The sequence below is a fragment of the Astyanax mexicanus genome, chromosome 4, assembly GCF_023375975.1.
Source record: "Astyanax mexicanus isolate ESR-SI-001 chromosome 4, AstMex3_surface, whole genome shotgun sequence".
NCBI classification, from domain to species: domain Eukaryota; kingdom Metazoa; phylum Chordata; class Actinopteri; order Characiformes; family Acestrorhamphidae; genus Astyanax; species Astyanax mexicanus.
Window position 1 is genome coordinate 22680877 of NC_064411.1, and position 17515 is coordinate 22698391.

Here is a 17515-nt window from a genome sequence, read left to right on the forward strand (position 1 = left end):
CAAAAGTGACTTTTATCAGAGTTTGTGTACGTGTATGGGATTGGCCCCCAAATGTGTCCTAAAAAATACAAGTCCTCAAATGTGTGGTATTATGTCACCTCGGACAAAATATACTTGAATCAAAAATATCAAGTGATTGTGGTGTTATTGGGGTATTTTGGAGCAGAACTGTGTTGTCTGCTTCTCTCTAGCTCATTCAGAAAGCGGTGTCCCCGCGGTGGGGGCTTCTTTTCATATGGCCTCAAATGTGTCCTAAGACAGTATGTGTGTGTGTGTGTGTGTGTGTGTGAGGATGTGTGTGAGGGTGAGTGTGTGTGAGGGTGTGTGTTATATGCTTTAAAAAGGTAAATTATAGTAAAAATCAGTAAATGATGTAAGTGATGTTTCACTCACTGTGGGTCAGAGGTCATATCTTCACTGCTGAAATCAGGACGATCCCCGATGGACCGGTCACTCTTCATAGAAACACAGCTGGGTTCTGGAGAAGCTCCTCTCTGGGTTTCAGTTCTGTTAACATTAAACACAGTGAAACTCCAGCATTTACACAGTGAAACTCCAACACACAGCACATCTTTAATAAAGATCAGGAACTGAAGAGCTTCACTCTCAGAACAGAACAGTAGTTTAGTGCAGTGATGTACCGAGACCCAGAGCTTCCTCCTCCACTGCTGAACTTTAGAGGATCCATCATGGACCAGTCACTCTTCATAGGCACTCCACTGGGGGCTGGAGATGCTGCTCTCTTCTCCCTGTAAACAGATCTTCATGATGATCCATGATGAGAGTAAAGTGTGGAGTAATGTGTTCCTTTATTAAAACTTATTCACAGGTTCCAGACTAACTTCTTCATAACCGTCCCAGAAGCGTCCCGAAGCTTTCTGTCAGCTGCCCCAAACTGAAAAACGTTCGTCTAATAAATATACATATTTTAATTTCTTTAACAATACTGTTGAATATATTTGTGTTTTGTTATGATGTCACAATGTCATCACCTGATTAGATCATATTTACTATATGTATTTTATAGATCTGTGTCTAGTTAATAACATGTATTGGTAAGAGCTACACAATTACACAATTGTACTGTATTATAAACTAAAAGGTATATTTTTATACTGAACTCTAACAGAGATACAGATCAGAACAGAATAGAACAAGTCTTTCTGTGAGAAGCTTCATTCCACAGCTTTAATATCAAACCCAATCACTTCCATCTGATCTATATAAATGCAGCACATCAGGATTTCCTCATTTCTAATGTTAATGTAAACTCAGACAGCGTGTGGTAAAATCCGAGACGGATCCTCACAATGGATCTGGTTCAGAGTTCACTTTCACTACAGACAAATCCGATCCGGATTTTGATCAAATCGTCACATTTCTGTTCAAAAATCTGGACCAGATCCTCTTACCACCATCCTGAACCAGAGCAGCTCTGTTCTGGTTATTGAACCTCGCCAGCTGCAAACAGCTCAGCAACCACCCCTATACCATAGCAACCACCATAGCAACAACATAAGATCACTACAGAAACCACCTAATACTGTTACTGTGCCAGAATTAAACATTTACACTCTACACTACAATATGGAATAATAAGTATTAATATTAACTATTAGATATTAAAGACAGATCTTTACTTTAAATACAGATTAGAAACACATTCTACTATAAGAATAACAGGCTGGTTTGTTAAGCGTTTCTCTGTGTTTAAGAGAACTCTGTTCGTAATAGTTTAAAACTGTAAAACATGCAGATCACAGCTCCTGGATTAGAGCTGAAATCATTAAAATATAAAACTACTTTACATTAGGGCTGGGCGATATGGAAAAAAGTCTTATCACGATATAGTTTTCCATATCAGCCGATATCGATATGTATCACAATATAAATCAAATAACGTTCTGTTACACTTAAAGGTTTCTTTTTACTGTGAGAGAATATGGGATTTATGACCAAAATCACTAGCAGACTCAGAGCCTTGTGGACAGACACTAGGATATCCACATCTTGCCAGGTGGGCACAAGGTGCTCAGACAGCTTTTAAATTAAATTTAAAAAGTCATTATACATCCTCACAGGTCCGGAACCCAACCCCCCCCCCCCCCCCCCCCCCCCCCCCACACACACACATGGTTAGCCCTTAAGACAAGTACAAGGGGACAAAAATATAAAATCAGACCCTTTACATTATTTGTTTGTTTAATTTAAATTCCCATAGCACTTCTAAATTTATATTTAATCAAGGGATTATTCCCCTCCCTGAATGCAGGCAGCTACATAAAGCAAAATACAAGAGTAATATCAGTGTTCATTTTGACAGGTGGTTTTGATGTAGTTAAAGTCTTAATCTTTTGACTAAAATGTATAATAGTTTTAATTACATTCTAGTCTATCGGATATTATTAATTTTAGTCAAGTTTTAGTCGATGAAAACAAACATTTTAGTCTAGTTTTAGTCTAATAAATTTTGGTCATATAAAAAGTATGTATTACATATGTTTTACTGTTTTTCGATTTTATATTTGTTGTTATTTTGAGATTATGTACTGCTAATGTTTATTAAAATAATAGCTTGACTAGCTTGAATAAAAACTTGACTTTATTCCTTCCACCTCCATTACAGGTCACTTGCTTTAAAATATTTAAATAATGCTAACATTTAAATATTTTAAAGCAAGTGACCTGTAATGGAGGTGGAAGGAATAAAGTCAAGTTTCTGAAATGATCCACTTCTCCTGCAGTACAGATTTATACTAACATTACTGGCTTTCAGTAGACTAGACTTACATTACTTAACAAGTGTATTTAAAACTCATCCAGTTCAGTAACAGCAATGTTTAGCTCCGTTCAAATACAGCTACACAGATTATATAATCTTCTGTACTTAGTAAAATATCCAGCACAACAGACTCTCTACCTGTTAAAAACTAAAAACACAAAGTAATCAGAGACAGAGGAGAAACAGAGACAGGAGAATTCTGCCCTCAGGGTTTTCTAACAGAAACAGTGAGGGTTAGGAAAAAAGATGGAAAGTGCTGCTTTTCTGTGTGTTTATATACTAACCCATCACTCGTGCTGAAGTTCACGTTAATTTACACGGAAAGTGGTAAAGCGTGCTGCCCGATCGCGTGCTACAGTTGTTCGCAGCGCAGCTTAAACGGGAAATAGAAAATAAAGTTTATCGAATCCTATCACCCAGCTTATCAGTGTAATCGAGGAAAATATATATATCACGATACATATCGATAACGTTTTAACGCCCAGCACTACTTTACATATTCACCCATCACTTAATTTACTCACTTTAGGACAGGAGGTCCTCCTCCACTGCTGAACATTGGAGGATGATCCATGGACCAATCACTCTTCATAGACACTCCACTGGGGGCTGGAGATGCTGCTCTCTTCCTCCTGTAAACAGATCTTAATGATGATCCATGACGAGAGTAAAGTGTGGAGTAATGTGACGTAACAATGTCATCACCTGATTAGATCATATTTACTATATGTATTTTATAGACCTGTGACTAGTTAATAACATGTATTGGTAAGAGCTACACAATTACACAATTATACTGTATAATAAATTAAAAGGTATATTTTATACTGAACTCTAACAGAGATACAGATCAGGGGTGGGTTTCCTGAAAACGATCAATCTTAGCGAATAACGAACGAACTAACGAATGACGTGAGTAAAGAACGAGCCAGTTCTGCGAGTGTTTCCCAAAGAGCTTCGCAACGTGAAAATTAACGAACGAGGTTAAAGAACATCTTTGTTGACTCCTCCCCCGAAACAGCGCGCTCAATCGATCCACAAATATCGATTCAACACTGCAATATGCAGTATTTATTCACTATTACACCCTAAAAACGTAGAAATGTGTTGTAATTAACAACATTATACTCCTAAAGATACATATGACTAAATAAATACTCGAAAATCTAATCTATTTTAAAACATTAAACTTATTTTTACATTTTTAAAACTATTATTGTATATTATATTAATAGATATTATACTAATATTATTAACAGTAATATCGATAGTAATATTAATTAATTATTATTCTAATTTTTATTATTATAAAAATAATATAATAATACATATGTTCCTGTGTGTGTGTGTATATATATATATATATTGAATTTTAAACCAACAGAAATATGTTTTGTACTTTATACTGTGAAGCTCCAGCTCATCCTAAATCACCAGTTGGGTTTATGTCAGGGGATTGTCAAAGCCATGCACCTTTTTGTCTACTAATTCCATTTGCGTCAATTAGTTTTCATGGTTTTAATATTAATCGACAATGTAAAAAAAAAAAACATGGAATGAGACGTGTCCAACTTTTGACTGATATTTGCAAGCTGACATACCCCAGAGTTTGCCCAGATGAACTTGGTGACTTTGCAGCTTTGCTTAGACCGTGAGCATCATCTGCAGGAATTGACTGATTGCATTTCTTGCAGCATTAATGTCAAGACTTCTATCATCGCTAATCTGGATTTAAATAATTTACTCGTGGGTTTGATTTCCCAGTTACACTACAAGCCACAGTTGGCATTATAATGTAATATAATATAATATAATATAACTCATTCACTCACTACTCACTCATCGTCAACCGCTTTATCCGTTAAGGGTCGCGGGGGGTGGCTAGAGTCTATACCAGCTGGCATCGGGCGGAAGGCAGGACACACCCTGGACAGGATGCCAATCCATCACAGGGCAGACAGACACACAGACACATCCACTCACACACTCACACCTAAGGGGCAATTTTTATCCGACATCTAATTAGCCTGAACTAATTTCTTTGGACTGTGGGAGGAAACCGGAGCACCCGCAGACACGGGAAATAATATAATATAATATAATATAATATAATATAATATAATATAATAATAATTATATAGTAATATAATTTATTATAATTAATAGTAATATAATATAATATAATAATATTAATAATTATATAGTAATATAATTGATTATGATTAATAGTAATGTAATATAATTGCTTCAAACACGGAAATTATAATTTTTCTCCCTCAAAATTGGCGGTCCCTGGTGTTTAAGGTGCTGAACTGCAAGTCGAGATCCCCTAAAGAAGCTCGTTAAAAATAACGACTGGGTGAGGGCACTCGTTAATCTGCGATCGAGTTTACGTAGTACTTTAGTTACGCACGGGTTTGGGAAACACTCTTTAATTAACGATCAATCTTAAGTACGAGTTAACGAAGTTCTTAGCGTTACGAAGATTTCGGGAAACCCACCCCAGAACAGAATAGAACAAGTCTTTCTGTGAGAAGCTTCATTCCACAGCTTTAATAACAAACCCAATCACTTCCATCTGATCTATATAAATGTAGCACATCAGGATTTCCTCATTTCTAATACTAATGTAAACCCAGACAGCGTGTGGTAAAATCCGAGACGGATCCTCACAATGGATCTGGTTCAGAGTTCACTTTCACTACAGACTAATCCGATCCAGATTTTGAGCAAATCGTCACATTTATGTTAAGAAATATGGACGATATTTTGTAACATAAATGTGCAACCACCCCATACCATAGCAACCACCTAGCAACAGCATAAAATCACTACAGCAACCACCTAATACTGTTACTGTGCCAGAAGGAAACATATTATAATATTAACAATTAGATTTTAAAGGCAGATATGTACTTTAAATACAGATTAGAATCACATTCTACTATAAGAATAACTGGCTGGTTTGTTAAGCGTTTCTCTGTGTTTAAATACAGCACAGGGTTCTGACTCTGGTCCAGGAGAAACTCTGTTTTCAATATTTTAAAACTGTAAAATATGCAGATCACAGCTCCAGGATTAGAGCTGAAACCATTACAATACAAAACTACTTTACATATTAAACCCATCACTTAATTTACTCACTTTAGGACAGGAGGTCCTCCTCCACTGCTGGAGTTCTGAAGATCCATCATTTACTCTTCTTCATTCACACACAGCTGAACACTGCCGACACCGACCCCTGAGAACAGATCAGCCGTTACAATAAAACCTTTATTCTTACAATAATGACATTATCATCAGAACTGCATTAAACAAAACCTGATAAACTAACAAACCAAACAGAGAACGATACATAACGGTGTGATTTACCCTCATTACACATTATTCTACAGATTACAGAAACATTTACTGTTATTATAATGATTATAATTTAATTATTATTAGTAATATTACTGCATTACACAACATTATAAAAATATACACACTGTTCTATTATTATTAATACTATTATTATGTTACTGAATCAGAATGGAGAGATTATTTAAGTATAATATAAAACAGCAGGATTAAAAACACTAACACTCCACGTGATCTTGAGCTCCGTTGCTCCCCCTGCTGGTTAAACAGCGCTACTGCATATAAACACGCCTTTATAGCAGTTCCGGGTTTTTATAACAGATCAAAGCCCACATTAAGCAGTAATGCGCTTTAAACAGCATAAACTACACTGTGATCAATAAATATCAATCTATATCTGCGCATTTCTCTTCAGTTTACAGCATTATTGATCTGTTACAGCTGATTGTTCTCCAGCCGGTCTGATCTAGACCAGGTCCAGGTCTGATCCAGGTCCGGTTCAGATCTCCATGCTGATCCTGGTTCTTCCAGTGGAATCGGACACTGAGCTGAGCTTAAAGAACCGGTTCTGGATCTGAAGAACCTTTAGAACCGGTTCTGACTTTAAGCTACACGGTTCTGTTCTACATTCTCTTCAGTTCTGAACTTACCGAGTCAATCCGGGCTTCTGTCCTCTTCTAATGGCGGAGACTGAACTTACTTTCACTCTCTCCTTCGCTGCATCACATCTCTCTCCCTCTAAGCCCCGCCCCCCTGCTCTCTCACAGCGAATAGACGCTGGGTGGGCGGAACTACTGTTCGTTTTTGGCTATTGTCAGCCAATCATATCACAGGGCCGAATGGAATGTTTGACTTTATACACATTTTATAACGTTTTCATGAGTTTTTCATGATGATTCTGTTTTCCATGACTGCATTAAACAGCTTGAGCTCACTGTCATTATTTATTGAAGGGTTAAGTTGAATATTTTATGTCAGTGAGAGGGCACAGCGTAGAAACTCCTCCCACTTCAGCTATCAGCACAGACTGGTTAACAGTAACTGCATGAATAATATATAAAATTAGGTTATATAAAAATATACAATATTTATAAAAGTATAAAACAGGAATCAAAACACATTTCACATTATATAATTTTCTAATATTCAGCAATACTGTTCAGGTTCAATACATATTAATTGGCACATATACATATCTAAAAATAAAACTATTTTCTCAAAATGCAGAAAAAACAAATTACCCAGTGGCTATATCACAATAAAAAGTTCATAATAGCTCATGGTGTACCAAATTTAATACAACCGACCATGCGTTAGAGCCTTTTTACATAACATTTACCACACAAAGAGGTGACATTTTAAGTGAAACACTGCCCCCTACTGTCCAAAACTTATAATACACAGAATATAACATACCTGATTGCAAAAGAGAACAATATTTCATGTCAGTGAGAGGGCACAGAGTAGAAACTCCTGAGATAATATTAAAAAAGCAAAATCTCACATTTTCAGTAGCTAGACCATGTAAACAGAGCATTAGCTAGCTAGCTGAGACTAGCTTTAACCCCCCCTCGGCATAAAGATTTCTGGTTAAATTGTAATCTCTCTCTCTCTTTCTTTTCCTCCTTTTCATGCTGTCCTCCGTTATGTTCTCCTGATCCTTATTGTTGTAATCAATCTTCCAAGGACGTAACATCCAAGGCAACCCTCCTGCCACCTCCTGGCTTACGTGGAGGATGCTGAAATTCTCTGTCGGGTTTGTCAGTGGGGGAGTGGCGGTGCTTTCCCCGGTGACTAGAAGATACTTCTGTGTCTGAAGAAAATTACATTTATATTTACTTTGTATCTGAAGAAAACTGATTAACAGTTACTAATGGTATGTATGAAATGGATATAATGTACAAATTATTTGGATTTTTTTAATCAAAAAAGCAGCTGAGAAACAGCTGGGCCTTCCCACATCCCAGAATTCATCAGGGATCCAGGAGGTGGTGTAAAAGGAGAAGACCTGCCACGCCACCTATGGACCTTGCTGAACCGTCTGTGCACTGGGGTAGGCCGCTTCAAGTCTTCCTTAAAATAAGTAAATATACTTATTTAAAAAAAATACTCAGTATCTGGCCTATTTGACTTGGACCCAGAGACAAGGGTGTGGCTGCATGACACTGAGTTGGCCATCTGATGGTGTACAAAAGAAGAAGCAGCTCATCTCACGAGAGAATGAAGATTCATTTGTCATTATGTTTGATGAGAGCCTGAACAGAACCACTGAAGTCCCCACGTTCGGTCCTGTTTCTTTGGCTCGCAGTTCATTGGCCATTCGACAGTAGATGACTTGTTGGAATGTTTCAACGTAGGCCATATGCTATTTAACTTATAACAAATAATCAAAATTAGACACATTGTTGATACCTAATATATTTATAATACTTTTATTGGTCTCTTATGTTTGGCATGGACCCATTGTTGCTAGCCTAAAATAAGAATATTTATTACCAAGCTATTTTCATACAAGAAATACATTAAAATAGCAACACATCTAAAATAACATGAGAATCAGTAAAAGGATGACATAATTTATCATAATTTTGCATAAAGTGTTACGCATGTTGCACATTTTTATATTCTTTTTTTATTTTTCTTATTGGCATGAGTGTACAAAAGAAAATGGTCTCCTTGTCAATGGATGGACCGAATGTACACTACCGTTCAAAAGTTTGGGGTCACATTGAAACGTCCTTAATTTGGAAGGAAAAGCACTGTACTTTTCAATGAAGATAACTTTAAACTAGTCCTAACTTTAAACAAATACACTCTGTACATTGTTAATGTGGTAAATGACTATTCTAGCTGCAAATGTCTGGTTTTGGTGCAATATCTACATAGATGTATAGAGGCCCATTTCCAGCAACTATCACTCCAGTGTTCTAATGGTACAATGTGTTTGCTCATTGGCTCAGAAGGCTAATTGATGATTAGAAAACCCTTGTGCAATCATGTTAACACCTGAAAACAGTCTAATTGAAGAAATTGAAGATTTCCTACAACACTGTGTACTACTTCCTTCAGAGGACAGCACAAACAGGCTCTAACCAGAGTAGAAAAAGAAGTGGGAGGCCGCGTTGCACAACTAAGCAAGAAGATAAGTACATTAGAGTCTCTAGTTTGAGAAACAGACGCCTCACAGGTCCCCAACTGGCATCTTCATTAAATAGTACCCGCAAAACACCAGTGTCAACATCTACAGTGAAGAGGCGGCTGCAGGATTTTGGGCTTCAGGGCAGAGTGGCATATCTGAAAAAGCCATATCTGAGACTGGCTAATAAAAGAAAAAGATTAAGATGGGCAAAAGAACACAGACATTGGACAGAGGAAGACTGGAAAAAAGTGTTGTGGACGGATGAATCCAAGTTTGAGGTGTTTGGATCACAAAGAAGAACGTTTGTGAGACGCATAACAAATGAAAAGATGCTGGAAGAATGCCTGACGCCATCTGTTAAGCATGGTGGAGGTAATGTGATGGTCTGGGGTTGCTTTGGTGCTGGTAAGGTGGGAGATTTGTACAGGGTAAAAGGGATTCTGATTAAGGAAGGCTATCACTCCATTTTGCAACGCCATGCCATACCCAGTGGACAGCGCCTGATCAGAGCCAATTTCGTCCTACAAAAGGACAATGACCCTAAACACACCTCCAAATTGTGCAAGAACTATTTACAGCAGAAGCAGGCAGCTGGTATTCTATTGGTAATGGAGTGGCCAGCGCAGTCACCAGATCTGAACCCCATTGAGCTGTTGTGGGAGCAGCTTGACCGTATGGTACGCCAGAAGTGCCCATCCAACCAATCCAACTTATGGGAGCTGCTTCTAGAAGCGTGGGGTGCAATTTCTCCAGCTTACCTCAACAAATTAACAACTAGAATGCCAAAGGTGTGCAATGCTGTAATTGCTGCAAATGGAGGATTCTTTGATGAAAGCAAAGTTTGATGTAAAAACAATGTTATTTCAAATACAAATCATTATTTCTAACCTTGTCAATGTCTTGACTCTATTTTCTATTCATTTCACAACGTATGGTGGTGAATAAGTGTGACTTTTCATGGAAAACACAAAATTGTTTGACTGACCCCAAACTTTTGAACGGTAGTGTAAATTGGAAGTTTGTTGAGCTCATACAACAAAAAGAATATGGTGAGCAATTTGCTGTGGCTCAGTGGCTCAATGTGAAATTGTAGGAAGCTGTGTCCTCCGTATGCTCTGAGAACTCTTTCAAGAGTGGTTTCCTGATGTGGCAGATTGAGAAAGTGCTCAGAGCCCTACACTCTTTCTTCAGCTGTTCACCAGCAAGAAGAGAGACCTTCAGTTCTGCAACAAAATCCTCAGTATTACTTTACCTTTCTGTGGCCACCGGAGGCTTAAACAAAATTGCCGGCCATTGAAAGAGCAGTTGAAGTTTGACCCTCTAATGTAAAGTATGTGGAACTGATCAAAACAAAGAAGCTTCCCAACCCAGGATCATCATCATATGACACGATTACTGTGCCCCGAATGAATAACGCAACAAAGCCTCAAGGAGCACATGGGGAGGTAAACAAAACAAGAGAACTGAGGACAACAAACACAGGAGAACACAAATTACTATTGATTAAACACAAGGATCTTTTATTCTCTTAAAGGATAGCTAGAGCCCAGGTCGTAGGTCATAGCCTTAATTTTGCTACTAAATGTTTTATATAGATAAAAACTAATAAGAAAGCTAATAAGTATTGAAACTCCAACAAACTGATAAAGTCACCCACACTAAGGAGACGAGCAAAACAGAAAAGAGAGAGCAGCTATTAATACTAAATTGTGAAATTAATAAGAAGACTGCCGAGCTGCGACACATGAGAGACATATAAAAACACAGTCAAACAACTGTATGTTTTATAGATTATCTCTGGCAGAAGTATGGTGCTGAACGGTACGGAACAAGCTGAAACTTCAAACTTACATATTTTTGCTGTTTGTAGGTAAAAAGGTAGTAAAGGCTGTTTTGTAGAGTTTTCTTAACAGAGCACTTTTATGTTAATTTGATTATTAGGGGTTCGAGCACGTAGTGCTAGAAACCCTATTGTAATTGTTCTGATTATTATTATTATTATTATTATTATTATTATTATTATTATTATTATAGTTCTTATTCTTTTTCTGCCATAGAAGTGATTGGGCAGAAGAAACCGTAAGGCCTACAGGGCTGAGACTTGGTCATATGGTAGTACTTCTCACCGCTACTCAGATTCAAAAGATGAGCCCGATCGGCCTCAAGGGGGCGCTATGGCAAAGGTCAACGCGTTTGGCCTCGTAACTCCTACGCCCTGATAGCTAGAGCAAAAATTCTTGCATTATATGATTCCTTGGTTAATGGCAAATCAAAAAGGTCAATAGAACCACTAAGCTCCGCCCACTTAGATTTTTTGCTATTTAGCATAATATTCAAAACCTACTTTTGAGAACTTGTCCTAGGGTCATTGACCAATCCTGACATGTTTGGTGTCAAACAACTCAGCAGAGTCCCAAACTCAATAATTATCGAAAAAATTGTGAAATTTGTAAACAATATGGCCGCCATATGCAAATTAATCTTACCGTGGCACACCCAAATTTACTCTAACAGCTGTAACTTTTGAATGCTTAAACCTACACTAATGCCTCTTTAGAGCTTTGATGCCAACATGATTCTGAGGTAGCCCGTCAATCTGTGTAGACATACGCCCCCAGGGGGCGGAGCCAAAGCTAAAAATCTGTTTCTCAGGAACCGTACAAGCTATGAAGCTCTCCTTTGGCATGTATCATCTATGGCCTATGTCCTAATGTTTTACAGAAGGAAAATTTGATATGCAAATTTTTGCGATCGTTATTAGCCAATCAGATTCCAGCAAGCTTTTGACATGCTAAACAATGACCAATCAGGACGATACTTATACCCTACATGTATCTCAGGGCCTTCTATCATCCATTAAAATATGGCGTTGATTGGCCTCAAGGGGGCGCTATAGCAGAAAATCAGTTATATCTAAAGGTACAAATGGCCTAGGCTTGTTATTCTTTTTTAGTTGTATACTTTGCTGTAGCCTTTACAACTTTGTAATTACATGTATTTACCAAAAATGCAAAGATTTTCATCAGTGGACAAAAGAGTAAAAATTGCTCTTTTCGAACTTGTCTTTAAGTCCTTAATCAATCAAAACAAATTTGGTCTTGATGCAATCTTGAGACCCGGTAGGTAAATAATTATCAAAAAAATCTTGACATTTTAACTATTTGAGGCCCATAAACCTTGATCAAACATGTACGTGAAAGCCTTTTTAGAGTTATTTGGCCAAAACTCTGTCAAAGTTTAAAACATGCCAAAACTGTTGAAGCTACTAATTAACAATGACATTTGAAGCATGTGTGCCAAGTATGAGCCAAATAAGTCTTCAGTAGGCTCTACAGTGAAAAAATAACTATTTTCAATTTATTCTATTTATCGCTATTTTCCAACCTAAATGGACAGAAGACAGGAACCTTTCACCCTATCAACACACAAATTTACACACATATATAGACTGATAATATGATCTTGATTGCAAATTTTCAGCCAAATCGGACATGTTTTCCCTCTACAACGGCTGGAAAACTACAGCGATTTTGTAGGCCTCAAGCCTGTATTATCGCTTTTTTCAAACCTAAATGGACAGAAGTCAGGAACCTTTGACCCTATCGACACACAAATTTACACACATATATAGACTGATAATATGATCTTGATTGCAAATTTTGAGCCAAATCAGATATTTTTTGCCTCTAATATGGCCAAAGAGCAACAGCCATTTTGTAGGCCATAAGCCTGTATTATCGCTTTTTTCAAGCCTAAATGGTCAGAAGTCAGGAACCTTTGACCCTATCAACACACAAATTTACACACATATATATACAGACCACTTGATCATGAGTACCAATTTGGAGCCCAATCGGACTTTTCTTCTCTTTTTAATAAATAGAAACACACTGATAGGGAATGTTCTGTCTTATTTATAGAGTGATAGATTTCCAGCAGGTTATATGTGGTCTCTTGCTGCGCTCTGGTGGTCATTTGGTGAAACAGCTACAGTTGAATTATTCTAAATTAAAGCTCTGCTGAACTTATTTAATCTTGCTTGTCTTGCTTAATTAAACATCTTTATCCTTCTTGGTCATGCTGCTCAGCCACCTGGGTCATTCTTGTTTATGCTCCACCCACTTAATATGTTTTTTAATTTGCATAATAAGCAAAACCTACTTTTGAGATCTTGTCTTGGACTTTTCTTCTCTTTTTAATAAATAGAAACACACTGATAGGGAATGTTCTGTCTTACTGATAGAGTGATAGATTTCCAGCAGGTTATATGTGGTCTCTTGCTGCGCTCTGGTGGTCATTTGGTGAAACAGCTACACTTGAATTATTCTAAATTAAAGCTCTGCTGAACTTATTTAATCTGGCTTGTCTTGCTTAATTGAACATCTTTATCATTCTTGGTCATGCTGGTATGCCACCTGGGTCATTCTTGTTTATGCTCCACCCACTTAATTTTTTTTTAAATTAGCATAATATGCAAAACCTACTTTTGACATCTTTCCCTTGCCTCCTTGACCAATCATGACATGTTTGGTGTCAAACAATTTAGCAGAGCTTGCTCCTCAATAATTATTTAATAAATCTTTACATTTGTAAACAATATGGCCGCCATATGCAAATTAGTTCTACCACAGTACAGTAAAATGTCTTTAACACTTATAACTTTTGAATGCTTAACCTGACACTAATACCACTTCAGTCCTTTGATCATTACATGATTCTCAGATACCCTGTCAGTTTAAGTAGACATACACCCCCCCCAGGGGGCGGAGCCAATGCTCGATAGCTGTTTCTCTAGAACCATACAAGCTATCAAGGTCGTCCTTGCCAATTATCATCTATGGCCCATGCACTAATGGTACACCAAATGAAAATTTGATATGGACACTTTTGTGGTCACTATTAGCCAATCATATTCCAGCAAGCTTTTAACAGGCTGAATGTTAATCAGGTCAAAACTTATGTACTATAACTGATATTATTGGTTATTAATATGTGCCCTTGTCATGCGTCACTGCTAGGCTCTACGAATGCCCACTAGAGTGCAGCAAGAGACCACATAAAACCTGCTGAACACTACAGCTCAGTTTATCAATGCATTTCAACTAGTTTACTCACACCACTCATCTAGCATTGTCATTATGGTCTTTATGGTCACGCTGGTCACCTAGCTTGGTTTTGCTGCCCATCCAGCTAGGTCATTCTGGTCATTCACATTGGTCATTATGGTCCTGCTGGTCATTCAGCTTTGTCATTATAGCAATGCTGGTCATCCAGCTTAGTCATACTGGCCAAACACCTTTGCCATGCTGGTCATCCAGTTTGGTGATGCCAGTCAACCAGCAACATGTTTTAAGCCTAACTGGCCTCAAGGGGCCTCTTTGTCTGTAACGCTCGAACCCCGTAAATCGCCGCTTGCGGCTATATTTTGAAATTATTTTTGCTAATAGAAAGTCAGTAATGTTCTGTAAGGTGGACTGAATTTCTTATTTTAATTCAGTTAAACTTTTTTGTATACTGTCTCATTTTTGCCACAGCAGTAGTATTATTTCTTCTTTTCAGAGGTATTAAAAAGGTCTTAAAAGTCATTAAATTTGAGCTTTAAAAATGTGCAGATACCCTGCCAGGGATGAACGTGATTACCGGCCTGGGAAGAGGCTCTCATAACAGGGGAGATGAACTCCGGTCAGACCGGCTGGAGGCAGCGTTAGCTCCTTTTATAAATAATTTTTCTTTTGAATTTAATAAACTTTTCTCTCTTAAAATGACTCATTTTGCTTGTTGTCTTTTTATTGTCACTATGCTTATTGTAGTATCAAACTAGTGGGTAAGGGAAAATTTCACACTTTTAATTAAAAAAATATATATAAAGCATGTTATGTTTTTGTTTTATGCCACCAAAAAATATCAAAATAGATTAACTGACTTTGTATAACTGTACTATTGTGTGAAACGTAGCTTAGTTTGATGATTTAGCTTTGATGAATTCTACAAACTATTTATTATATTATGGTTACATTACTCATACATTTCTGAAAATAATCTAAACAGAAATAAATACAACTGACCTTACAGAGTATGAAGTTGAGGGACAGTGTGTAAAAAAGGAAATGATTATTATTTAATTTAACAAAGTTTTATTTTTATATAATGGAAAGTTATCTCACACCTGCAGTACATACCATTAGAGCCTCTGTTCCAGCAGTTATACATGTTGCTGTTTCGTTATATAAACTAGGCTCGTGTGCCGAGTATCGCGTTACCGCCAACCAGTTTGGCATTCATAAAAGCACAGTTAAGAAATGTGTATCTATTTTTGTAAAGGTATGGTACAGTCTCCTATCAAACAATTAATAAAAGTTAATAAATAAATAATAAATGAACACGAAGCCCTGGAGCTGGTAAGCAGATTTGAGGCAACTTCCCGTCTACCTCAGATTATGGGAGTGATGGATGGAACACGTTCCTGTTCTGCCCCCTCAGATGACTACAAAGATTTAGTGAACAGAAAAGGTTGTTCCTCTTCTGTGCTGCAGGAAGTTGTTGATGAGAGAGGACTGTAAGTGAGTTTCAGAGCATATTTTTTCACATTCTACATTTGCATGTTTACATTTACACATTTGCAAAAGTTTTATTCCATCAGCAGCTCACCTGATTCACTGTTAAACCCTGAATTACTCAATGTAATAATTGTAATTAATGAATTACATAATTTAATAAGTAAAATAAGCATGAGTGTGATTAATGTCACCTTTAAGACAAAGTAAAAAGGAAAATAAAGTGTGGAAAGTGCAGTAAAACAAACTGTGTATAATTAATTACACAACATTTACTGAATGTGGCATCACAGCATATTACACTTTTTATATTTGGTTCATTTCTTTCAACACTCTTCATGCAGCTGCAAAGAAAGAAATATTAGCTAATATCAACTCAGCCTGACAGTTTAATTATAATTTAAAGACACATAACAGAAAACCTGCAATAACTAAACCAACACTAAAATATTACACTTAAAGTACTTAAACAATGTAGATTTTCCATATTAGTTCAAATTCATTCTTTCATGCCAATCAAGTAGAAATGTTGAAAGCTAGTCAGACACACAGGAAAGTACAAAAGTACCACATCCCTAGAAACTAAGCTAAATCAGATCTTCACATTATGCAGCTGAACCAGACTCAAAAAATGGTCAGAAAAACATTTTATGGCCATTACCATGTTATAGTTCTATAAAACAAGGTAGTTAATATGTAGCTTGAACTTTATAGGCTTCATTCAGTGGTACTGTCTCGCTAAGCTACCTCAAAACCATTTCTAACCCTTTTATATGCAGAATAATTAAAGTATACGTTTTCTGCTTATACTACATACTACATTTTAGCTATATAATCTGTATTCCGGTATACGTTGATGAAATATATACTTTATTTGGCTGTGCTAATTTTGTACTAGTGATGTACTTAATAAAATATATACTTAGTATTACTTTGTAAAACATTTTCACTTTTAATAAGTGTGTCCGGGGGGCATATAATAAAACTACTTGAGTCAAATTTTGTGTTGCTCATTTTATGGGTTAAAACTCTTTTACTTTGAAAGTTTATTTTAGTTGTGTTTATTTTATTTTAGGTAAAAGAACTTTAACAGCTGATGTTTGTAATAAGATATCTAGCTTTTCATTGTTCAGTTTATGTTCTCTCCTCAAAATGAATGTGATATCAAATCCACACTTAAATCACACTTTTAATATGGTTTTAATGTTCAGTTGTACAAAAAACATACTTAAATTGTATTAAGTAGTGGCGGAAATAACATAAGTAGTATACTCAGTATAAATTTAGTGCATATTTATATATTTTAAATTATAAACACGTAGTAATCAAGTACAAATTAGTGGTTCCAAAATAACACAGCTTAAGTACAGACCTATTTTAGCATGAGTCATGTAAACTTTTTCACAAGGGAAGAGTTGTTCTGTTAGCAAATTATGTAGCCACTATCAGTGTTGGGCACGTTACTTTGAAAAAGTAATTAGTTATAGTTACTCGTTACTTCTCCAAAAAAGTAACTGAGTTACTAACGGAGTTACTCCACTATAAAAGTAATTAGTTACCAGTAAAAGTAACTATAAAAAAAGGAAATCAATTATGCATTTACTATTATTATTAGAAAAATAACAAACGAAAATAAACCCAAAATGTTGACAAAAATATAATCTAACGAATTTCAAAAAA

The 17515-nt window shown here is 36.5% G+C and overlaps 3 protein-coding genes across 5 annotated transcripts in view; 1 reads left to right on the top strand and 2 right to left on the bottom strand.

Moving 5' to 3' along the window:
• LOC125801117 (zinc finger protein 850-like) overlaps nt 1-17515 on the bottom strand; it is a 527199-nt gene that overhangs the window by 406174 nt on the left and 103510 nt on the right. The window lies entirely within an intron of this gene.
• The window catches only part of LOC125801170 (zinc finger protein 585A-like), a 272387-nt gene that overhangs the window by 179380 nt on the left and 75492 nt on the right, over nt 1-17515 (top strand). The window lies entirely within an intron of this gene.
• The window catches only part of LOC111196793 (NLR family CARD domain-containing protein 3-like), a 102003-nt gene that overhangs the window by 41609 nt on the left and 42879 nt on the right, over nt 1-17515 (bottom strand). The window lies entirely within an intron of this gene.